Source organism: Bidens hawaiensis, unplaced genomic scaffold, assembly GCF_021521415.1.
Source record: "Bidens hawaiensis isolate Kalapana, Puna unplaced genomic scaffold, B.hawaiensis_p1.1 tig00015978_1, whole genome shotgun sequence".
NCBI lineage: Eukaryota > Viridiplantae > Streptophyta > Magnoliopsida > Asterales > Asteraceae > Bidens > Bidens hawaiensis.
In genome coordinates this window covers 226,210-248,731 of record NW_027492440.1, presented here as the reverse complement: position 1 = coordinate 248,731, position 22,522 = coordinate 226,210, and the positions used below count along the sequence as shown (strand labels likewise).

Below are 22,522 nucleotides of genomic sequence, written 5' to 3'. Positions count from 1 at the left end.
TGGTTGGTTTAGCCATCTTTGGTTTGGGTTTAGATGAGACAGAAGCGATGCATACCTGGGGAATACCGGTGATCATCGCTACACCCTCAGCTGTTGGCCATCCCATCATGCCGTGGACTGAAGATACCACGGCATTGAATCTTGCCATCCCGTCTCTCCCGAAGAGAATGTCGTATGTGTGGTGTGGCTTCCTCATTACGACAAAGTCCACGTCTTCTGTGCGGGAGTGTTTCCCGTCCGTGAGAGTGACGGGGAAAGATAGGATACCCAGGGGGGTGTTTGTGCTGCCGTCGAACCCTTCCATCGAGGCGTAGACCATTTCCAGGCGTTCCTTGTCTTCGTCGTCTAGCTTGTCGAAGAACTGCCTGTACATAACCGTTGACGAGGCGCCGTTGTCAGCAAGAGTGCGGGAAGTGATGTAATGCCCCAGCTGGCTTTTGATGACGATAGGGCATTCTTTGCTGGGTCCTCCTGGCACTCGCGGGAAGCGCACCTCAGCTTCCTTCCACGCGCATGGTTCTGTCGTTCGTCTTTTTCTTCCTCTGATGTTACTATGAACCATGTGGATGCTGATGTCAACGGGCTTTCGTCCGTTGCCTTTGTATCGGTTATCATTCTCCCTCCATTCTTGATTGATGCCACAAGGTGTGTAAGTTTTCCATCCTTGGCGAATGTTTCAACAATATCTTTCAAGGATGTACACTCCTCAGTGGTGTGACCCTTTGTCCCGTGGAAGTCACAGGATTTGCTCTGATCCGCGTTATGTAGCTGCCGGATCATTGGAGCTTTTGGCCATGGGAGTTTTTCGGTGGCAAATATCTCCGTGATGCTTTTGGTGAGTGGCGTCCACCGGGGTCTTCGGCTTGATGGGTGCGTGTTATCCCTTCCGCCTACTAGAGGGCGAGAGCTGGATGAGGTGTCAAAGTTTACCCTTGACTGCCAAATACCTAGCTTCCTCTTTTTGTTTTGCCGGGCGATCCGGACGTTGTTTTCTCTAGTCCTCTGTGTGTAGAGGTTTGTACTCTGGGGAAGATCCATACCCAGTTGCTTCTCCGTTTCGGCAAAGCGCTTGGCCGCCGTCATGATGGCATCCCATGTGGATGGCATGTCGTCTTTACCCGTCAACGTGCGGATAAGCTCTGGGTATTCGGCGCCCTGGATGAAAGCGGCGCGAACAAGATCTTCACTTATGGTGCCCAGACTGAGCTTTTTCGAGTTAAAGCGAGTGATGAAGTCTAGTAAAGATTCATCCTCCTCTCTAACGCAGTTGAGGATCGTCCACTGCTCTTCAGTATATTTCCTCTGTTGACTGAAGTGCTGGCTGAACTTGTGTTGGAAGTCCGCCCAATCATAGATGTGGTGGACCGGTAAACGATCAAACCACGCCCTGGCCGCTCCAACCAGCGTCATCTGGAACATATAACACCACGTGGGTTCCGTCCAGTTGCTGACGGTTGCCCCCGCTATGAATCTGTTCAAGTGATCGTCTGGGTCGGATATACCATCATAAGTGCCGATGTTGGACATCTTTTTGGCACTCTTCGGGGCGATTGATTCCGCAATGTCCCTTGCAAACTTGGATGTTCCCGCATTTGCAACAGTTGGTCTAAAGGTTTTGGAGAAGTCGCGTGGGTTTACCCCCGCGTTCCTTGGTTTGAAGGTTTCTCCAAAATTCCTTCTCGGTTGGAAGTCCGTTTCCTTGCGCTTCCCTTTCGCCCTATGATGAGGGTTTGCGTCACTGTCGGACTCCTCCCAATCATCGTCCAAGTACTCGCACTAATTGCTCATGTTGAGCTATTGTCGAGTGCTTCCGAATTCGTCAGCCTGTTGGAGTGAACGTAAGCGTTCATCCAACTCAGCTTGGAATTCCTTCTGACGTGCTTCCGCCCACGCTTTAACTTGATCAAGTGTTTAGCGGGGGAGCCTCGTCTGTTGTCTCTCCAACTGGGTATCGGTGAATCCCAGGGAAGGATTATTTACTGCACTTGCCCTGGCTTGGGTAACCGGGGTAGTGTTCGTAAAAATTGTGTAGTCGCCGGTGTTCCCCCCAGTAGCTGGGGTTGTGGTTACCGGAGTTTCTTGGTCACTCGCTGGCCTTAGCACCGGAGTAACCTTAACCATCTTTCCAGTGGTTTTGAAAAAACCGAAAAAGAATTAGTTCTAGCTTTTATGCACGGATGGCGCCAATGAAGAAACACTAAGTGACCCCGGCAGATTACGGATAATCTGGGGGTTAAGTAGATGTTTCCCACGAGGGTTAGGTCCGGCAAAGATGGTTATTCTTCTGATAACCTGCAAAACAGACACCGTGAGCTCGTCACTGAGAGGGGGGGGGGTTCCTTCTTGTGACCACCCTCCGGCGTGAGAATCAGACTAGATTGCTCTGAGTATAAGTGTATATAGAGAGAAGATAATAATACCGTTCCAAGGTGTTGGAGTATTTATAGCCGAAGGTAGGTTTCCAAGCAGGTACGGCCAGCTGTATAATATTCCTTTTCCACCAACTGTGGGCTATGTACGTGCTATGCTGGTAGTTGGTGGGTAGGCAGCGGCTGATAGTGACATGGCCGGCTGTGTACTATTCCTTTTCCACCAACTACAGGCTATGTACGTGCCACGATGAGGGTTGGTGGGTAGGCAGCGGCTGATAGTGACATTTCGTACTAGAGCATGCTCCTCCTCGTACTGTTGTCGGTGAGCTGTCACCCTGTGATTGGTTCATGGGCTGCTTTTGTCAGATCTTGTCTATTTTGTCCATACCTTGGCAGGTATAGTACAAAAGATCTTCCAGAAGCGTACGGACTGGCTCATTTGGGCGGGAGTATTCCCGCCTTGCTCATTCCTTCAGGTGACATTACTGAATTATTGAGAGTTAGTGCCTTACGCGTGTAGCCTTGCTATTAGTGCGGGTAGCCTTCCCTGATGGCTTGTATCCGCAGCTGCGGGAACAGGCGGGGTACTTCACCATTGGGAGGCTTTTCCTGCGGGAACAGCTGGCGTACTGCGCGTAAGGTTTTCATCTCTGAGCATGGTGGGTCCTGCAGAACCAGTTGGTCCTTGCGCAGACGTCCCTCTTTAAGGTGAGTCTTGCGGGTCCAACTGGGCTCTGCTGGGACCTACCTCTTCAAATACCTATATGAGCAGGCTTGTACGGACCCTCAACAGGCACACTAATATAATCAGCCTGGTCCTTGGTAAGCTTAGTAAGCCTAGCTCCAAGCTTCCCAAGATGCAATGCAGCCATTTTCTCATCAAGATGCTTAGGCAACACATACACCTCATACTTATACTTCCCTTTCCCCTTCTCATTCCACAGCTCGAGTTGCGCGATCACTTGGTTAGTAAACGAGCATGACATCACAAAACTCGGGTGACTAACTAAATCATCAAATGCGTGTAATGGTGTGACTAACAACACAATTATTACTTAATATTTTTTTTATATAAAAAGTGTGGAAATGGTTTGATTGATTAATAAAAGACCTGGCCCCACAACCAAGCCCTCACGCCCACCATTTTGTTGGCGTTCTTGCCCCTTTTGCCACCCCCCCCACATGCGGTCTAATACGTATAGAAATGTTCATAAACGTGCACAGGGCATGTTCAGTGTTTTTTGTTAAAACATGTACATAAAAATATTTGGACGAAAACGAGTAAATTTACTATTCTAAACAAAAAAATAAAAAAAAAACAAACCTGGGGCGGGGCCACAACAAAGCTTAGTCCTAGTCTTAGTGGATGGTGAGGGCATGCTGAGGATAGCCTCCACCTTCTCTGGGTTCACCTTGAAACCATCCTTGGTGACCATTACGCCGAGAAATTTCCCTTCTTCCACGCCGAATGTGCATTTGCTCGGGTTGAGCTTCATGTTTACTTCCTTTAGGCGCCGAAGGGTTTCGTCGATGTCTTTGAGCATTTGTTTTTCCTCCCTGCTTTTAATCACCAAATCATCCACGTAGACTTCTAAGTTTTTTCCAATCTGCTCGTTGAAAATTGCATCCATGAGTCTTTGGTAAGTGGCTCCTGCATTCTTCAAACCAAAGGGCATTTTTGTGTAACAGAAAACACCCTTGTCAGTTCTGAAAGCAGTCTTGTCTTCATCCTGCGGTACCATTTGAATTTGGTGATAGCCCTTAAGTTCATGAGCCGACCCTCGGCTAACACAATGACTCCACTCTTGGTCTCAGGAAACACCCATCGGTCGGTTTGCGGCTTGATGGTGATCCTCTTCACACCGGGGTACGTTTCAAGACCAAGCATGTCGATCTCGTTATCGAAGTGACCGATGTTGCAAATAATGGCATTGTTCTTCATTTTCTTCATGTGGTCAACCATGATGATATCTTTGTTACCGGTGGTGGTTACAAAGATATCGGCTTCGGACACCACATCTTCTAGGGTCAGGACTTGGAGACCTTCCATGAGAGCCTGAAGGGCGCAAATGGGGTCGATTTCTGTCATGATGACACGAGCACCGGCCTGTTTCATTGCGGCTGCGCAACCCTTTCCTACGTCTCCGTACCCGCAGACCACGGCTACCTTTCCAGCGATCATGACGTCGGTCGCTCTCATTAGACCGTCAGGGAGTGAGTGACGGCATCCGTACAAGTTGTCAAACTGCCAGACAAATAAGAAATTGATCAAGATCTAAGTGACATTTAACAGTTTAACCTATCTATCAAGCATTAATACACAAATGGTAAGATTTAAAGACATCTAAAGCTCGAGTGGACTCTTAAGTTTGCCCGTCTAAAAGTGATGTGTGTTCGGTTTAAATCCTTGCAAGCGCAAGGTTAGGAATATCTTAGGTGAAAATTTTGTTACATTTTTTTGTTATTTATCTATTAATTATAGATACTTGTAGTTACATTTTTTATATTAAATATAACTTTATATATTAAATAAAGTATATTATTTAGTTAAGTTTATCGTTGAGTATATAACTATCATTTAAAAAAGATCATACAAAATATTGCCTCGTTTAGCCTCACGAACCAGCTCAAGCTCGCATAACTCAGATCAATTTGAGCTTTTACCAAGCCCAAACTCGACAACACTCAAACACACCTTGAGAAATATTTCAAGTTCGAGTTTAACTCGTTTATTATTTATTAATGAATTTATATATATTCATATTTATAGTTACTTTTTATATTTGCTTTATCTCAATTTTAAATATAATATGATGTGCATCATTTTGTCAATTTTCTCACAATCTAATATGTAATAACTATAATTTTTATATTAGTATATGCCAATAATATTAAACAAACATTTTGTAAATAACAGACTCGTTTAGGCTTAAATACAGGTTCAAACTAAATTAAGCTCGGACTCACACATGTTTAAGTTTTTAAACAAGTCAATTTCGAATAGTTCACAACCGATCTGTTCTATTGGCTAGTTTAGTAAGCATACCTTGCTCTTGGTGACAGAGTCATTGACATTAATAGCAGGAAACAACAATGTACCATTAGCCTGCATCTGATACAACCTCTTCACACCAGTAGTAGTCTCTTCCGAAACACCAACCAATCTCTCCTTCATTTTATGATACTTCTTCGGATCAACCAGCAACCCCTCCTTAATAATCGACAACACGATTTGAAACTCCGCATTATCCGTCGAACTGGGATCCGGCAGCTTCCCAGTCTTCGCAAACTCCTCCTCAGCCTTCACCCCTTCATGAATCAACAAAGTCGCATCGCCACCATCGTCCACGATCAGGTCCGGTCCATCGGCCGGGCCCCAGTCCAGGGCCCGCTCGGTGCACCACCAGTACTCCTGCAACGTTTCCCCCTTCCACGCGAACACCGCAGCAGAGTCAAGGGCAATTGCTGCTGCCGCGTGGAGAAAATGTTGCAGGAGCACCAGCGGACCTCTGCAAGGGTCTCGATGAGTACCCCAGTCTGGATGGTCATGTGGAGGGAGCCAGTGATTTTGGCTCCCTTGAATGGCTGGGCAGGACCGAATTCGGTCTTGCAGGACATTAGTCCTGGCATTTCGACTTCGGCCAGCTTGAGCTCGAGGCGGCCGAAGTCGGCTAAGGACATGTCCTTGACTTTGTATTCACGGCCGGTGGAGGTTTTCTCGACGGTGAGAGTCATCGTTGGATGTTTTGAGATCCGATCTGAGATAATAATAAATATGTTTAAGGATTGGGTGTTTGACGAGATTGATTGTGTGCAATGATGGGGTATAAATAGGTTTCAGAGTGAAGGTATCAACGGCCAGGATTTAAGGATTGGATCAGTGGTTGGTGGATCTGGAAATGGAGTATTATTATTTTATTTATTATAAAATATGTTTTTTTTGTACGTTTAATGATCATGGGCTTGTAGTAAGTATGTTGTCCAATTTTTATTTTAAAAGAGTGAGGTATTTGAGTTGTTGGCATGTGATTGTAGCCGTTGGATCTTAGATTGGGTTCTGACCGTTCTGTGTCGGGAACGTGAGGACACCGCTGCCACCGGACGCCCCACACATGTAATTAATACAAGATCGAAAGAATTAAGTTCACAATCGGGTTGAGTTAATTCAACTCGTTTATAACCGAATTCTTCTAACATCATTTGGAACTCATACATGATTATGAAAGCCCGTTTCAAATCCGTCAGTGTTAATCAGGTAATTAGTCGTTAGGTTTCGGGTTTTCAATCGGGTTTTTTCAAAATACCCTGTGGGTATACCCAGTTCAAACCCGTCAGGTGACAAATATAGCTAATCGATTGCAAATATGATTATCATAAAAGTAAAATGTATCATATAATTTTCATAAACAAGTTTGAAAAAATAATATATTTAAAATATTTAGAGTATACTATATATAAATATAGAAAAAATTATGTCGGGTACATTGGGTATCTAACCGGGTAAATGCATTGGGTTGGAATATTTAGGAGTATACTATAAATAAATATAGAAAAAGTTACGTCGGGTACGTCGGGTATATAATCGGGTAAATGCGTCAATATGATTGGGTAATTGAGTCATGGGTATATTACAAATCTCACGCCCATGAAAATTTCAAACTAATCTCAAACCCGTCCCAAATCCTAATGGGTCGGGTATTACATGCCCAAATTATGTCGAGTTTCATGTTTTCCTATCGGGTTCGGGTTTCAATGTCATTCCTAAAACTACCCTCAATACCTGTGTTCTTTTTGAGACATGATGCCGACTGTCTGTACTGATTTTGATCTCTAGATGTGACTCACACAGGGACACCATCAAGGAGTAAACGTACTGTGGGAACTAGGGATGAGATTTTTTCCCCAAATGCTCATACTTGTTCAGTACCCGTACCCATACCCGTCTATTCGGTACAGGTGGGTACCCAGATATACTAATTTTAGGTACTGGTACTTTCGGGTATTACGGGTACTCCGTACCCGTTAGGAATATGTATTCAAAACTCATAACTCTAACCATGTTTATATCGGGATAGCCGGTATAGTTTGTGAGGCCGCCAGTTTAGGTTATGAAGGGGCTAACTTAGGACAAATTCCGACTCAAGTGATAAACAGTCAGTCTGACGGAGTCACTTTTGAAATACCGTCTAACGACTGTTTTTAGATGTCCATATATCTCCTCGGAACAGTAGAAAATGTCAGAATTTTTAAAATTCAGTTCAGCCTGCCTTTTTTTTTTTTTCAGGATACGTGGCTTAATTGTTATGGTTCTATAATCCAGCTGTCAGCTGATGGCGCCATTTTAATATTTTTGAGAAAAGATGCTAGTCTTGAGATATTAGTAGGGCTGGCAATTTATACCCGATACATGAATACATGACACGTGTCTACACGACTTTAACAGGTAACAGGTAAGGCCTTAACAGGTTTCGTGTACTAAACAGGTAGACACGAATCACCCTGTTAATTTTCATGTCTAAACCTGTTTACCTGTTAAGTACATGTTAAGTACCTGATTAGATTTTTATAATTAAATATATATAATTATAAGTTATCCTAAACCCTAAATTCCTAAAACATTCTCACTTTTCTCAGCCGTCACATTCTCACGACATTCCTAATTAGGTTAATACAAATAATTTGACTGTCATAGGATTGATTTCAGCTCTTATCGTGTATATAAGGTATTAACAGGTTCGTGTTCGTGTTTGGGATACAGGTACACGATAAGTTTTCGTGTCGTATATAGGTATGCACATTTCGCGTTCGTGTCTTATCGTGTATGGGTATATACGATATGCCAGCCCTAGATATTAGTGATCAAATGGCTATTTTGGTCATTTTTCTTTTTAAAATCATATATATTACGGTAAACATGCAAACGTTGGCCTTATAGTTTATGACTTTATGGTCTATATTATCCTCAACTGGTTTAAGCTAAGGAGCAGCAATAAAAAAAGACTAAGTTGAAAAAGACCAATATGCCATTTTCACCAACCATCCTCCAACTTTAAATATTGACATCATCCAAGTCCCTATTCAGTTGCTGATAACGCTGATAACGACTCATTACACATGAAACAGATAACGTTGGCTCATTTAAACCCACAAAATCAAACAAATAGATATTAATGACTTCAGATAATAAAAAAAGGAGTACATTTTTTTATTTTTTCAATTTATTAAACAAATAAATAAGAAATATATCTGTAAGTTACATGGAATTGTAGATATTTTTTGAATTTACTACATATGTGTAGATTTCATGAGACTATGCGTTATGGGCGCGGAAGGGAGGGAGAGACGGGCGCGGAAGGCTCCAAACACCGCCGAGGGGCGCCGATAGGTGGGTCGCGGAGGGGGGGAAGGTGGAGGGGAAGATGGGCGCGGAAGGGGGGTGAGGTGGGGGGCCCACCACCAACGGTCATAAAGCCGTTTAAAATAAAATTTAATTAATATTTCTATATAAATTCAAACATTTTTCTCAATTTTACTCAAACAACTTTCATATTCACATCAAATTTAACCATCTTCACAACATTCATCTTCACACCAAATTTAACCATCTTCATAACATTCATCTTCACACCAAATCATGAACCCTAACTTAAACCCGAACCCGAACACGGGCTCAAGCTCAACACCGAACCCAAACCCGAACCCGAATCAAAACCCGTGGGATCCGAGTTGTATGTGGTGGGCTAGTTTGCTCGCAAATAACGTTGACCTTAGCAACCTGTTCTATGCAAACCAACAACGACCGACGATTCCTCCACCCATGCCGCCGTTTACCCCGATATGTTCTTTCGAGCGCCAATGCAGTATACGTCCTCGCAAGTACCACAAACCTAAATACCCGAAACACAAGTACCCGAGACGCAAGCACCCGAAACGCAAGTCCGCGTCCAAAAAGAAGTCATAAAAAAAAGAACCCGGGTGACGTTTGAACAACCGAAAATGGCGAACGACAAATATGGGAAGCGGACGAGGTAATGGCGTTAGCCTTAGCGTGGATCGACTCTTCCGAAGACTCGATTCAAGGTATATTATAAAAATATTTATATGTTTTCCATGTTATATTTTTTTGTTTACTAATATTAAGCTTTTATACGTATCGAAGATGACGGCAAACCTTCGCCGGAGTTTTGGGTACAAATACGTATCAAGTTCTTTGCTTTAATGGGTCAAGGAGAGTATTGCGGGAATGATTCCGTCTACAACAAATGGAAGTCGTTATGCACAAGAATAATCGACTTCACAGCCTTTCACACCCGCGTGCAGAACAACAGAAAAAGCGGCATGAGCGATGCCGATGTGTTGGAGGTCTGCTTAAAACAATACAGAGCCTTTTATAATAAAGATTTTAGCATGTTGGATGTTTGGAGACAATGCATAAGCTCGCCAAAGTGGCATACGGTCCCGACATCATCACCACCGCGATCGTCCAAATGGTCAAAGACAACGTCTACTTCGGCCGATCAATCGCCGTCACAGCCCATGTCCGATGGTCGTCGTCAAATTAATCTAAACGAGTTGGATCCAGAATTAATTTTTGACGAACCGGATGAGTTGTCACGGCCGTTAGGAAGAGGTAAAGCCAAGGCGGCGGCTAGAGGTGGAGGATCTTCGTCCAGAAGCACATCCTCTAAGAGTTCCGACACGAGCTCGCATCTAGAAAACTTGGAGCAGGCTAGCCGAGATTGCCAACATTAAAAAACAAAGACATGATGGCCTCATGAAGGTGCACGAAGAAAGAAAGGCGATGCTTGCGGAATACAAAGCGATCCACAAGGAGCGAATGAAACAAAAGGAACTCGAGCTCATCACAAAAGATCTATCGCATCTAGATCCTGTGTCACGGGCGGTGATGGAAAAAAGAAGAGCAAAGATATTGGCCAAATATGCAAACGAGGACGACGAGCATTAGTTATATTTTCATTAGTAGGATTTTTATTTTTATTTGTATTGGTTTTTTTATTTATATGTTTTTTATTTTTATTTGTATTGGCTTTTTTGTTTTATAAAAAAAACAAAAAACACGCCACAAGCTTATAGGTCTACGCTTGGCACAAAAAGATTTATATTGAAACCACAAACAAGTTAAGCTAACTAGGGAGGGTATACGCTAACCTATCAAATTCATGTCCAGTTACATTTACACACACACATATATATATATATATATATATATACACACTAGATTTTATCTCTCGTATTACGTGGTTGTTTTACATTATTCGTTTTTAATATTTATATATGTAATTTTGAATTTTAATTTTATTTATCGTAAGAAAGTTAATAATTAATATACTTGAGGTTTAATGATAAAATGGTTTCACAAATAAATTATATGTTATAATCCGGTTTAAAAGCTATCTGGGTTTGGTGATACCCATTATCCGTTTATTTTCTTTATTATAAAATTTTTTCTTAATTATAAATAATATATTTTTTAAATAAAATAGGATATTAATTTTTAGTATATCCCTATTTTATAGGATTTTCATATCAAATATTTTATAAGATTAATTTTCAATATAATGAGATGTTATAACCCGTTTAAGAGCTATCGTGAGACCCTTACCCGTGAATTCGGTCAAATGTGTGAGAAACCTTCATTTACAAATAAAACATCTGATGGTTTGAGAGAATGGTTGTTTTACATTTTTTGTTTTTTAATATTTATTTTTTGGATTTTAATTTTCTTTATTATAAGAAAGTTAATAATGGGTTTGATGATGAAAATGTTTCATAAATAAATAATATGTTATAACCCGTTTAAAACTATCTGGATTTGGTGACCCATGACCCGCTTATGTTTTTTACTATAAAATTGTTTATTAATTATAAATAATATCTTTTTCTTTTTGAATTGGATATTAAATTTTAGTATATCCTTATTTTATAGGATTTTCATATCAAATAATTGGTAAGATTAAATTTTAATTTAATGAGATGTTATTACCCGTTTAAGAGCTATCTGGTTTTGGTAAAACTCATATCCATGAATTTGGGTTAAATCAATGAGAAGCCTCCGTTTAAAAATCAAGCAATCTGATGGCTTTTATAAAAGGGATGAGCGACCACATCGCGACACATAGGATTTTAGGGTTTTTGTTTATATACATTATAGATTTTCCTGTATTTAAAAGGGGTGGTGACATAGTTTATTATGAGCTTACATGACTCTTTTTATAATTGGATTCTTTTGTTTAATAAAATATAACACTTGTTTCAAGTTGGGTTCTGAACCTATAGAAGATGAGTGAAACACTTCGTTTAAAAAAATGTGTATTATGTCATACTTTTAACCTTTGTGCCAAAACTTAAAATTAAGAAAATAAAAAAAATTACCATGTTTTGTAATTTAAACATGATTGTTTATTTACATTTGTATTTTTTTATGCATGCTTATGATTTTAAAGTATTAACATATAAATAATATAATGAAAACACTCAAGTAAAATAGATCGTATTCATGTCAACTCACAAATACAAATATTATGTTTAGAATCATATGCTTGACACTTGTGTTTGTTTTCTTTACGTATGCTGGCTCCTAGCAACTAGTTTTGTGATTTTTGTTTCGGTTTTTCATATCTAGTCATTAAAAAAAACATCTAACATAATTCTCAAATTCATACTATTTTCAAACCGCCAACCGCCAACCCAAGATCTAACACCCTTACAATAGAAATGAGTTCGATACCATACTAGAAATGAACCCGAATTAGGGTTGAGATTGGTACCGGTAACCGTACTGGTACTGAAAATCCCGATCGCAAAAATTGCAAATTCTTGGTACCGGTACTGAAATTTTCGGTTCGGTACCAGTACTGGTATATGAGGTAAAATTTGGGAAATACCGGTACTGTATCGATAGCGAAACTCAAAACTTTAGTACCGATTTTGGTACCGGTACCAGTTCGGACCGGTACCGAATTTGCTCATCCCTAACCCGAATTTCCTAAAAACTTGGTACGGTACTGAAAACGTACCGAATTTGCTCACCCCTAACCCAAATTTCCTAATAACTTGGTACCAGTACTGAAAATGTTTGGTCCGATAAAAGCACCGTAGACAAAAATTCGGTAAGTAACAATACCGAACTGGTAACCTCTAATAGTTGATACCGAATTAATACCCATGATACCTTATTTAGTACCAATACCCGATACAATTTGCCCACCCCTATGATTACATCATTCTCTACACCAAAAGCAAAAGTAAAAATAAAAGCCAAACCAACACAAACAAAAAAGCACCAAAACTTCGAGGACTCACCTTGTAACTCCACACACTCCCACTCGCCTATAAAAACCCACTCCCATTTCCAAAACCCCTCGAACGGACCACCGCCACCAACTTCACTCTCTGATTCTAATCCTTCCTTCCTTCCTTCCATCCAATGGATCCCGTCAATGTTTGGGGCAACACCCCTCTCGACACCACCGATCCCGAACTCTTCAACCTAATCGAGAAGGAAAAACGCCGCCAGTCCCACGGCATCGAACTCATAGCCTCCGAAAACTTCACATCCTTAGCTGTTATCCAAGCCCTCGGCAGCCCCTTAACCAACAAATACTCCGAAGGCATGCCCGGTAACCGATACTATGGCGGTAATGAGTTTATTGACCAGATCGAAAACCTTTGCCGCACCCGCGCCTTACAAGCCTACAGGTACGGGTGTTATACGGGCTTTAAAATTAAACCCGAAACCCAACCCAACCCAAATCTCTCACACAGTTATTTTAGTTCGGGTTTTTTCCTGGATGGGTTAATCGGGTTTTGGGTAAAAAAAATAATAAACAGGTATAGAATTAAAGCAAATAATAAATTACTGAATGAGTAAATAACCAAATAACATAATCCAATAAAGCAACATAATCTTTGATTGATTGTTATTAGCTATAAATCAAAAATATATATAAACAATAAATAGTATTAGCCATAATAGGTGGGATGGAAATAGGTGGCATCTGTAGACAGTAAGTGTTTCCAGAAAAAAAAGTATATTCTTGTTTACATGAAACCTAAATATTTTAAACCCAATAACAACCCAAATTACTTTGGTTTGGGTTTTTCGGGTTGGGTTAATTTGGGTTTGGGTTTGGGCTCGAGTTTTCTCAGGTTTCGGTTTAAAGGCCTTTCTTAGGTTTGGGCTTTTCGGGTCGGGTTAATTTTGGTTGGGTTTGAGTTTTCTTGAGTTTCGGTTAATTTGGGTTGGGTTCGAGTTTTCCTGAGTTTCAGTTAAAAGACCTTTTCTTAGGCATGGGTTTTCCGGGTCGGGTTAATTTGGGTTTGGGTTTGGGTTTGAGTTTTCTCGGGTTTCGGTTAAAAGTGACAACCCTACCTACAGGTTGGATCCAACAAGATGGGGTGTCAATGTCCAGCCCTACTCCGGGTCGCCTGCTAATTTCGCAGCCTACACCGCGTTGTTAAACCCGCATGATCGGATCATGGGGTTGGATTTGCCGTCTGGCGGGCATTTGACACATGGGTATTATACTTCGGGTGGGAAGAAGATATCGGAGACGTCGATTTATTTTGAGAGCTTGCCGTATAAGGTGAATTCGAGTACGGGGTATATTGATTACGAGAAGATGGAGGAGAAGGCGTTGGATTTTAGGCCTAAGTTGATTATTTGTGGGGGCAGTGCGTACCCGAGGGATTGGGATTATAAGAGGATTAGGGAGATTGCGGATAAGGTTGGCGCGCTGATGTTGTGTGATATGGCTCATATTAGTGGTCTTGTTGCTGCACAGGTAATTAATTATTTGCTTTTTGAAGCTATGGTGTGTTTGGCTTTGAGAATTAAGTTAATCTGGATAGGTAATTAGATGCCGTGATTTAGATTTGCAAAACTATATGAACGTTATTCATGTTTCGGGTTTTAATTTGATGCAGATGTTTAAATTTAGAGGCTCAATTTAAGTTAATTTGAATAAGTGATTAGATGTTTTAGTTTAGATTTGCAAATTTAGATGAACATTATTTGCATTACAGGTTTCGGTTTGATACAGATATATATATCTAGAGGCCCTGCATTTGAAAAATTAAGTTAATCTGAATAAGTAATGTAGATTAGCAATTTCAGATGAACAACATTTAGGATTTCAATTCTAGTCTTCGATACATATCTGTAAAATTAGACGCTCTAGATTGAAAAATAAAGTTAATCTGAAAAAGTAATTTTAGATTTGTAAATTTAGACTAACATTTAGGGTTTCAATTCGATACATGATATTGGATTATCATGACTTTGGATTAAAATATGGCTTATTAAACATGATTATCTTGATTAAGATTTGTTTGAGGTTTTATAGGAAGCTGCGGATCCGTTTGAGTATTGTGATGTGGTTACAACCACCACTCACAAGAGTCTAAGGGGCCCACGGGCCGGTATGATCTTTTACCGCAAAGGTCCAAAGCCACCAAAGAAGGGTCAACCGGAAGATGCGGTCTATGATTTTGAAGACAAGATCAATTTTGCGGTTTTCCCAGCTCTGCAGGGTGGTCCGCACAACCACCAGATTGGTGCGCTAGCGGTTGCGTTGAAACAAGCCATGTCGGTTCAAGGCGTATGCCAAGCAAGTTAGAGCCAATGCTGTTGCGCTTGGTAATTATTTGATGAGCAAGGACTACAAGCTTGTGACCAGTGGAACTGAAAACCATCTTGTTTTGTGGGATCTTCGTCCTCTTGGTTTGACCGGTAAGGAGTCATGGCACACACACACCTCAACTAGGGTGTAAACGAGTTGATCTTGAGCTCAACTCGTTTAACTTACGAGATCTTGAGCTTGAGCTTGAACTTGTTTGACTTACGAGAGCTCGAGCTCGTTTGACTTACGAGAGCTCAAGCTCGGTTTGTTTTGACTTGCAAAAGCTCAAGCTCAACTTGTTTAACTTAGGAGAGCTTTAACTTGGCTCGTTTTGAGCTCTATTTCCAAAGCTTGAACTCATCTTGGGTTCGACTCGTTTACTTAGTTTATATACATTTTTCACAATTTATATATGTATATATATATTTTATTTATAAATTTTATATTTAACATAATATATATATATAATTATTTTTGTCATAATTCTGTTATTTATAATAGTTATTATGTAGACACATCTTTATTATAATAAATTTTATAAATAATTGGCTTGTATAGGCTATGAGCTGTGTTGAGCTTGATCATTGAATTCCGGGCTCTGTTCGTGTATAATTTATAATAATTTGTATGCGTTTTTAGCTCCTTTTATATATATTTTAATTATAATTTTTATATATAACATAATAAATGATATATAGTTATTTTTGTTATAATTAAATATATAATAATTATTATACAAATAGATATTTAATATAATAAAAAAGGTATTTAAATAATAGGCTCGCTTAGGCTTGCAAGCCATCTCGAGCTGTCGATAAGTGAAGCTCGGGCTCATTTATTCAACAAGCTTATTTTTAGGCTCGAGCACGTTTAGCTATGGCTTGATTCTCACTTTTTGCGAGCCGATCTCAATTACTCACGATCAGCTTGGCTCGTTTACACCCCAAATTACAACTGTTACATGCTATCGATTCTCAACTATATTGGTCTGGTTTTGCAGGCAACAAGGTCGAGAAGCTTTGTGATCTTGCAAACATCACAGTGAACAAAAATGCTGTGTTTGGTGACAGCAGTGCTTTGGCTCCTGGAGGCGTTCGTATTGGTATGTTTTTTCACCCAGACTTCTTTTTTTTTTTTTCTTGGGTTTGGTTGATAGTGATTTTTGAATGAATTTAAATGGTGTTTGGTTAGGTACACCTGCAATGACCTCAAGGGGTTTAGTCGAAAAGGATTTTGAGCAAATTGGTGAGTTTCTTCATCGTGCAATTCAAATCACTTTAAATATTCAAAAGGAATTTGGGAAATTGTTGAAGGATTTCAACAAGGGATTGGTGAACAATAAGGAAATCGAACAACTTAAGGTTGACGTGGAGAAGTTTTCTGGTTCGTTTGACATGCCGGGGTTCTCATTGGCTGACATGAAGTACAAGGATTGAGAAAAGATGAAGACATCTATGTAATGAGTGTTGCTTTTGTGTTTTTATTAGTAATATTTTCTGTTTTTTTTTTTTGATGATTTATATGAAATATTTGATCAAAAAATGTATGATTTGGTTGGAAGAGAATAATGGGTCGTCACATATCTTCCACTTCCACCTGTAGGCTAGTGATTTTCTTTTGATTCTTTTCATGTTATTTTGACTTGTTGAGGTTCTTCTTTCACAAGGTTTTGAACTGCTTCCTTGGTATCCTATCCTGTCTGAACATTCCGAACTTATGATCCTTTTCCATGTGCTTATCCCCCCTGCCCTTCCTTTTGGTACGTTTTATCTGCTTGTTTCCCTCTCTGGTACTTGTTTCTTTTGATGATGTATGCCAACTGGAGCCGCTACTACTCGGCTTAGGTCATTCGCTCGTATAGCGATTTAGGGTTGGAATTGGGCAACCACGATTGAAGATACCATCAAGGCAACTACGACTGCAACAACAAATCAAGAAATAGGTGACTCTGCTATGACTGACCATTATGTGAGGCATTTGAGACTTTGCTTAGTAAGGTCAAAATTCAAGAAGACTTTGATGAGGACTATGCGGTATATCTTTTCATTTATGGTCTTGTACCAGAAATCAGTGAAGTTCTTAAGCCGCAGAATTTTTAAAATTGAAGGATGCATTTTTTTTAAGGCCAAGATACAAGAAACAGTTCTAAATTTGGATTCAGTTTAGTGGAATCAAGAATAGGAGTGGTGGCAGTGGGTACGGATCAGTCATGAAAATGGAATTTCAGAATTTGATGAAATTGAAGATATAAATGTGAATAAAGTTTCATCACCAAAATTTGAAGATAGTCGTATGGTCATTTTGGACGAATCATACTTTGAAGTAAGTCATTCTGTTTTGTGTGGCCCAACGGTGTTCGATGAAGTGACTCATGATAAGATTTTAGGAATCCAGGAGGATTTTGTTATTGCTGTTAAAAGTAGTAATGATCATGAAAATAAGGATGAGATTCAGCAACCTTATTAGACCATCTCCAATAGATAGTGTTTTTAGAAGTATTTTTATAAGTCATTTGGCATTTGACCCGACAATAATATCTCATCTCTCCTCTATTATCTCTCATCTCTCCTCCTACTCACCTCACAAACACATTCTCTCTCCTTAAAAATACCTCAAGAATTCCCTATTAGTGATGCTCTTAATGCTTTATAGTATTGAAAATTAACAACGAACTAGGTTTTATAACGCACGGGTTTGTGTTTAGAAATTTTGACCTCACACGTTGTGGCCGAGCATTGTGATGCATCGATATACTGCCCAAACCTTTTGAGTGTGACATTCGTCATTTTTAAAAACCCGACCCATTTTAAAATTTTGATCCTTTCGGATCATCAATTATTAATAAAATCTCCGCATTTATTGAGTATTTGATTGTGTTATTCAATTGTTTATAATTATTGGTGTTCTTCAAGATGGGTCGCCTTTTTCTCATCCTCTCTAAATTCACGCCCTTTGACTCGTTTTTGCAAGTCTTGGATGAACCTAGACTATTTTTTTTATTGATAATTAAATTCCTCCTTTACCAAATTGGGTCAAAACTCATTAATTTGGTGATTAATATTGCTTAAGACTAGCATTATGACTAGCTTATGCAATTAATCACTTCAACCTTGTCATTAACGATTTGAAGCCTATATAAAGGCTCTCATATTTCTACAAGCTATTTACCATAACACTTTACACTTTCAATTGTGTTCTTGCTTTTCAAATGGTGCTAAAATCCAAGTTTCAAGTTCTTCTTTCTTATTTGATATTCCATCATCGGGTAATTATTGTCTTATTTCTGTACAACATATCATGTGATCATCATCATGTTGTCACTCTAAATTAACAACCGTGGTTGTGTTTTCACTATCGCTCGTCGGAACGTTAATGTTTGGTTAAAAAAAAGTTTTATGTTAAAAACTAACTTTTGGAAAACTAATAAACAACGCTAAGATTTTCCAACATGTCACGCCATCTTATCATCTCAAGCATGTTAAACACAAACCCGAATCAAAACCGAGTTCATGTACGACCAACAACATGAACCACTCGTTAAACTTGTTTTATTAAATAATATTTGGCTCGGAAACGAACCGAAATCATTAAAATTAACTAATAATTATTATAACCATTATTTTTATTTTTGTTTCTAAAACTAAAATAAATTGATTAAAAATCAAATCAAATCAAATAATTAACCTATTTCATTTAACTTATAAAAGAGAACAAAAATATATTTTTAACAAAATTTTCTTTTAAGAATAATAAACCTAACATGTCGGTCATCTATATCATATCTTTCCTCAACCTTATTTTGATCATAGCTATATATTTATCTAGGGTCGCTTATTGAACTGAACCCTGTCAGTTCACTAGCTTAAAGACATCTTCGCTTATTTACTCATTCTTGCTTATTTAACATTTGAGTTTTTCATAACCCCTTTGTAACACTTTTAATATTTTTGGGGTGTAGCATGTCACAAGTTTTATTTTGTTAGTTATGTGCTTGTTTACAAATCGATTCACATTTATCGTAAATGTTAATATTATTCTTGCATATTGTTTATGATTATTCGTGAATTATGTGCAACTTGTTTACGTTTTTATGGTGGAACTTACGCAAACGCATACACATAGTGGGAGAAGTTTTTGTGATTGGATTCAGTTTATCATGTTAGTTAATGAATTACACAAGTTCTTTGTCTAAATAATATCTGGTAACTTGTTTACGATATTTGACTGAAGATGGAGATGGTCAAATGCATTATTAGATTTAAATAGTTGGGTTGGTGGCATTATTATTGGAACCATGATCAGAGCAAACATGGTTTTAGATAACGTTTGTCAAGCTAGATGTTGTCATAACTAGAAGGTACCTGTTTCTCATTTTGCTTTAAATTAACTAACTTTCAATTTTATTATGTCAAACATAACAAACTGATTGTTCTAACTTCCAATCATATTACTCTATATAATTGTTTGATTGCAGCACTGGAAGGTTTGGAAAAGCTCTTGCTTGTGAATCTCTACTATCCGGTGATCATGTGGTTACTGCATCAAGAAGGTATATCTTATATTTAGTTGAGTTGACCTTTATTAAAAAATGGCCTATTTTGACCTAAAGTCGTCTTGACATTTATTAAAACCAATTCAACTTTAATATTTTTTATATGAATTATTAAAACCATTTTTAAAAAAAGTGTTGCGTTAGTTTCTTACATTGGATTCCAATTTGATACAAGGGTATTGTAGTCAGAGTTGCAGATATTTTTATTTTAATTAATTTATGTTTAATGGTATGTTCTGACACGAACCGAATGACCTTTTCTTAAAAATGGCACGATACGACGTATATTTTCTTTCTCTCCTTCTCAAATCTATTCCGCTGTTTTGGCTTTACATAATCAGATGGTTACAGTTAGGGATGACAATATAATGTATTAATACCTTAAATTGGTTTCTTTAACATCATTGATGTTTCTTTATAATTGCATGAATATGAGGCTATCAAGATAAAGAAGCAACTGATTTAATTACTCATTGAGAGAAAACGGTAAACTACACATTTAAGTAATTAACTTTGATTGGAGACCATTAACATTAACATTAACATTAATATGTTTATTTTAATACCTAGGTGGTTAGAGTAAATAGAAAGAAAAATGTGGAGATTATTGCAGCATAGGTGGCGTTTGGCACAACTCCATCAAAAAGTTTGTTTACTTTCAACTGAACTCAAATTTTTCAAGGTTTGAAATCTAAAATAAATACCCTTGGTACAGTTTAATTTATTCAGACATACTCATGCTAATGCTCTTTCATTTTCTAAACCGGAATTAATAATCACAAGAAGGTGATGGAGCTTGAAACTGAAGTAACCAGGTTAGCATGTCATCAAAATCATCGAAAAAGAATTCACCATCATACCAAAGTAAAGGTAAAATTCCATTTCTTGCTAACCTATGTGTAGCCCACTGGAAGAATGCATATTGGTTTGTGAGTTTCTATAAGTGTATTTATAAAACTGTGCGGTCAAATTGCTTAAAACTGTATTAAGCCAAACTATATAATACTATAAAAGTCAAACTGCAGAACAATGTTTGGATGCATTGTTTTCTATTTGAAGTCAAATAAAAGTCCCTTAGTGCAAAGGTTACCGGCTAATAAGATTAGTGTAAACAAGTCCTAAAGACGTCATACCTTAAAAACAGGTTTCACTATCTTCTTTAACTAGGAGTGTTAATTATTCAGCTTATAATCTAAAAACCGAGCCGAATTACAAATTCAGTTTTCAGTTTGGTTTTAAACCGCATCTGAATTGTTAATTCGGTTTTGAACCGAAATCGAATATGGGAACAACATTTCTTAGCCGGCGAAATTGAATCCAATAGTGAAGAAGCCATTGCTGCCATTATTCGATATGTTGACATTGACAAGGTCTATACGCTTTATTTTTAGAAGGATCACATTCTCTATTAATCTGTTTAATATGAAAATATGTTATTATAGGATGGATTGATAAGCTATGAGCAAAGCTTCTAGATAAATTTCTAATAAGCCAGGGTAAGGCCCAGAAATTATGGTTTATAGTATTAGTTTATTATTATAAATGTGCTTAAATCTTGACTGAGTTTTGCCTTTGAGTAGTACATGTTTAAACCATTTATGTGAATGCCAACTTTATTAATTTTGGTTAATTCACTGCATGTTGATTAATTTTGGGATTAGTTTCATTTATGGGTCAATAACTTGACTGCATTTTATATGCATTTACCTCAATTATCACATTTTCTTTAGTAAAGTAGCAAACTTTCTAAATTTTGAATGATTTTCAGCTCAATTAAGATTTAGGACCAACATAATCAAATTCCAAATAATTGGGTTGGTTATGGCGTTTCAGTGGTGTGAGTTCTTTCTTTTTTCCGGATACCTAAGTTTGGCATTATTTATTTTAGAGATTTTGGTGTTTCTTTCAATTTGAAAGTTCACTTGGTTTGGAATTATTTATACAGACCCTTCTCCCTATATTCAGTATAAGAATAATTATAAGGTTGGTAGTTAATCCTCATTCCTCAACTTAATAGGAACTAAAGTTTATAATTATTTTATTAGTTTTTTTTTAAGAGTAAAGTGTCAAATTCGTCTTTATAGTTTGATTAATTATGTGACTTTTGTTCAAAAAGTTTGTTTTGTGCAACTGAACCATTGAGGTTTCTTATTTCTTGCCGATCACGTCCAAATCATTAACTATGTTAACTTTTTAACGTCAAGGATAAAACCGTGTAACACCGTGAAAATACCCATCTAATTTTGGGCTAAAAATGTAAATTCTGAAAGTTAGAGGGTTGAAATGAAAATTCTGAATTTTGAGACACATCGCGCTATGCGATGGAATACGAATAACATCATCGCGCTACGCGACAGAGTTTCACACGAATCAAGAAAAAGGGGGGCGCCGTGCTACGTGACGGCCAAACTAAATGGTCCATCGCGCTACGCGATGACCATGTTAAGTGATTAGATCCACGTGTCAAACCACGTGTCAACACGTGGCGTAATCTTTTTAATTGCGGTGTCGCGCTACGCGATGGCCACCAGAAAGGACCATCGCGCTACGCGATGGGATGCAAAACTCGACTATAAAAGAGCAGCTACGGGTTCAAGCTATTTCATCCCATTTTCACTTCCATTCTCACATAGTTAATCTAGGAGTGAGTGCTAAGGTTTTCCGAGGTTCCGAGGGCTTGTTTTTGCGAAGAAACGAGGTGCCAAGGCGCTGTTAACAACCCGCTGCTCTATTAAGCGAAGCACTAACCGACGAGCTGTTGATTTTCTTGTTCTTATTCTCGCATAGCCGACTAAGGTAAGGATTATGTTTTAGTTACTTTATTACCTAGTTACTTAGAACCTAGTTAAAGATATAGTCGTTAAATTTAACTGATTTTCCAAATAATATTTTATCAAAGTATTGACGTTACTTCCACAAGAAGCAATGTTATCAAAACTATATTTTGACGGGCATCT

General features: G+C 38.5%; 2 pseudogenes across 2 annotated transcripts; one reads left to right on the top strand and one right to left on the bottom strand.

Moving 5' to 3' along the window:
- Positions 1 to 3,124: 3,124 nt before the first annotated feature.
- On the bottom strand, positions 3,125 to 6,153 carry LOC143550264 (adenosylhomocysteinase 1 pseudogene; annotated as a pseudogene). Its single transcript, XR_013138295.1, has 3 exons — positions 5,419 to 6,153; positions 4,112 to 4,617; positions 3,125 to 3,374 (listed from the first exon to the last, which is right to left on the bottom strand). The product of XR_013138295.1 is annotated as an adenosylhomocysteinase 1 pseudogene (transcript).
- A 6,646-nt stretch (positions 6,154 to 12,799) lies between these two features.
- LOC143550253 (serine hydroxymethyltransferase 4-like) lies at positions 12,800 to 16,506 on the top strand (annotated as a pseudogene). Its single transcript, XR_013138294.1, has 5 exons — positions 12,800 to 13,091; positions 13,771 to 14,176; positions 14,738 to 15,123; positions 16,014 to 16,115; positions 16,205 to 16,506. The product of XR_013138294.1 is annotated as a serine hydroxymethyltransferase 4-like (transcript).
- The last annotated feature ends 6,016 nt before the right edge of the window (positions 16,507 to 22,522 follow it).